The sequence below is a fragment of the Diachasmimorpha longicaudata genome, chromosome 1, assembly GCF_034640455.1.
Source record: "Diachasmimorpha longicaudata isolate KC_UGA_2023 chromosome 1, iyDiaLong2, whole genome shotgun sequence".
In the NCBI taxonomy this organism is placed as follows: Eukaryota; Metazoa; Arthropoda; class Insecta; order Hymenoptera; family Braconidae; genus Diachasmimorpha; species Diachasmimorpha longicaudata.
This window is the reverse complement of record NC_087225.1, coordinates 15,003,328-15,007,412: the sequence shown is the minus strand read 5'-3', so window position 1 is coordinate 15,007,412 and position 4,085 is coordinate 15,003,328.

The window sequence follows — 4,085 nt, the reverse complement described above, 5'->3', positions numbered from 1 at the left end:
AGCTATCCGGCTCCTAAACATTTTTTACATTAACTTTTATTCCATATATGGAGCGCCACCGCCGTCCCCTTCATACGGCAAACATTTTTAAAACAATCCCCAATATTTTTCATTGCTATTTCCCACGCATTAATAAATAATCATCTTACTTACATTTAATATCAATTATTCAAAACAATTACAAAAATCTTTATTTTCAATACATTAAAGTATACACCTACATTCATTTCTAAATTATTTATATTTATTTCTATTAATACATTCATATATTTATTCATATAATTACTATTAAACAATTACTATTAACTACTATTACTAACTATTAACTATTAACTATTATTAACTATTATTACTATTACTATAATAGTAATTATATAAATTATTATTAATATAATTACTATTAATATATTACATTAATATATTCGTATGTTAATTTACTAATTATTTATATTTATTTTTATTACATTTATACTTCTTTTTTTTTTTCAGTTACATTATGAACAAATTACAATTTTTTATCTAATAAATTTCAAATTCACTAATTATATTTCCTAGTTTTATCTATTTATATACAAAAATATCATTCATTTTAAATCTTTCTTTTATTAATAAGTTCTTTCATATTATAAATAAATATAATTTAAAAAATTATAATAATAATAATTAATATAATAATATTTATATAATAATAATGATATTTTATATATTATAATTGCTATAATTATATAATATCATTATTAATTTTATAATATTAATCAAATTACTAATTTTTTCCTTTCAATTTTAATTTACAAACATATTAATTCATTTAGATTAAACAATATCTTTTTTTTTTTTTTAATTCACTAAATTCTCCATTAAATCAGATATCTTCAATATTATTAGCTTTAATAATTACAATTCCTCTATTTTTAACTTATTATTTAACAATTAAAAATTACAAATTAACCATTTATTTATTCTTACTAATATATCTATATATATTTTCTTATTTATTACAATATCATTAGGAGTATTCCCATTCTTTCCATTTATTATTCTAAATTTTAATATTATATTAGAGTTCAACTTTATAATATTAAATTATTTAATAATTAATTGCAATTTATTTTTCTTTTTTTACACAAAAATTTTCATATTTTTATAATATTCAATTTTAACTTCATTTTCAACTAAAAATTTTCGAAATTTCCAATCTCATTTCAAATCACAAAGTTTAAATAATAACCAACAAGTTTTTTCTTTCAAATAACTTTACAATTCATTAGTCAAGTCGGACACTATACTAAAATTATATATTTTTTAGAATTTTCAATTTCCAATTTAATCTTTAATCTTGGTTTACCTATGAATATAATTATTCAATTAGAATTGAGTCTTACTGGCAACCAATTACACTCCCACTAAGACTCAACTCTAATTCAATAATAATAACTATAGATAACTCAACATTAAACATTAAAATGCTAGTTTTTAATTATACAAAATATCAAATTTTATCAAAATGTCTCACTTAAATAATAAATTACAAATTTATCGAAAAGGAAAACTAAATCTTCTTTACCATTTCAAATTTATCATTTTTAATTATATTATCAATTTTCGAAATTTATAATAGAAAATTAACTTCAAATTTTCTATTGAAAAAATAAATCACATTTATTATTAAATAATTCAATATTAGAAAATTTAACCCTAACCGGAAGTAATAAAAAAAAAAGTTTAAGATATTATTAATTTATAATAAACAATCATTTTAGAAAAAATCCGAAAAAATGGGGGCACTCCTCCTAATCATATTCTTATAAATAATAAAATATATATAAATATATTATTAACAACAAACAAATCTCTAATCTCTAATTCTTAAATAATAACTTCAAAATACATCAATTCTAATTATTAAACATAATAATATTCAACATATGTCATTCAATAAACAATATCTTCTAATTTTTATAAGAAAATTTCATTCTAAATTATTCAAATTCAAAACAATAATCAAAAATTTACAATTTAAATACAAATTCTAATTATTATTACAATTTATTTTTATCAAACAATTCAAATAAAACATATTATTCAATCTAAATTTATTAATATATCAATAAATCAAAATCCCAAACCAACAACTGCTAATTTTATTAATATTACAAAATTTATAATTAATATCAAAAAATTATCATTAAATAACGAAATTTCAATTTATAAAAAATTACTAAATTATTCAACTAAATCTATTTAATAAATAATATTGTATAGATTTTGCCCCCACATAACTTCTACTATTGAAACAATAAAAGTTAACAAATTTATTTCTACAAAAATTCATATTCAATAATAATTATTTCAAATTAACAAAATAAACATATAAAAACAATTATATTTTTTTATACAAATCAAAGTACATAACTTTCAATTATTTTTAATATAAATCATTTTATCTTTTAACGTTATAAACATAAAATTCTTCCATATTTTTACAAATAGAGAAAACTATTAAATATCATTTTTCAATTCTAAATTTATTAGTTAAAAAATTTTCAATTCAATTTCATTCAAAAAACAAAGTATTTTTTAATTCAATTTTAAATAATAACTTAATATATTAATTTTATATTTCATATATAAGTAAAAAAATTACCAATCGCATTACCATCAGTACAATTATCGACGCATGAAACCAGTTACCCCTAAAGCTGTAATCACTATTTACCCATCGCCGACATACCGACTGACATTACCTTCAGTCCCGTTACCGACGCTTGGGGGCGGTTACCCATAAAACTCTTATCACTATTTTACCCACATCCCAGATACCGACTCTCCAATACTATTATTACCGACAACCTACTTATCGACACGTGTCGAACCACTCACCTGCCCTCTACCCAATTACCCATCTACTTCCAAATTTTCAATATTTCCAACTTTAATAGCTAACAACCCAGCAACGCATTAAAATCAATTAAAAAACCCTATTTTTTACACACCTTACTCAATATTCGTCTCACACCATTTAATATCCATTAAACCTATTTTTTTTATTTTTATTTCAACTATAATATATATTCTTATTTATTACAATATCATTACAAGTGCCCCATTCCTTGCATTTTTTATTCGAAATTTTAATATATTTCATTTTTCTCTTTTTTTACTGAAAAATTATCATATTTTTATAATATTCAATTTTTAATTCATTTTACACTAGAAATTTTTTAAATTTCACATATCAAACAACTATTTTTTTTCTTTCAAATCAATTTACAATTTATTAGTCAAGTCAGAAGCTTTACTCAAATCTTACATTTTATACAATTTTCAATTTGCAATTTAATCTTTAATCTTGCTTTATATATAGCTATAATTATTCAATTAGAGTTGAGTCTTACTGAAACTCTAATATAATGGTACCTGCTCATGCTTTTGTTACAATTTTTTTTTTTTATAATTATGCCTATTATAATTGGAGGTATGATAGGTATAACTATAAAAAAAAAGTATAACAAAAACATGACCAGTTACCATTCTATTGTACTCCCAGTAAGACTCAACTCTAATTCCATAATTATACCTATAGATAACTCAACATTAAACATTAAATTGCAAATTTATTTAAAAGGAAAACAAAATCTTCTTTGCCATCTAAAATTTATCATTTTTAATTATATTATAAATTTTAGAAATTTATACTTGAAAATTAACTTCAAATTTGCTATTACAAAAAAATTTACATTTTTTTTCTATTGAAAAAAAAAATCAAATTTATTATTAAATAATTCAATATTAGAAAATTTAACCCTAACCGGAAGTAATATAAATAAAAAGTTTAATATATGTTAATTTATAACAAAAAATCATTTTAGAAAAAATACAAAAAATCGGGGCACTCCTCCTAATCATATTGTTATAAATAATCAAATATATATATAAATATATTATTAACAAAAAACAAATCTCTAATCTCTAATTCTTCAATAGCTTCAAAATACAACAATTCTAATTATTATAGATAATAATATTCAACATATATCATTTAATAAACAATATATTCTGATTTTTATAATAAAATTTCATTCTAA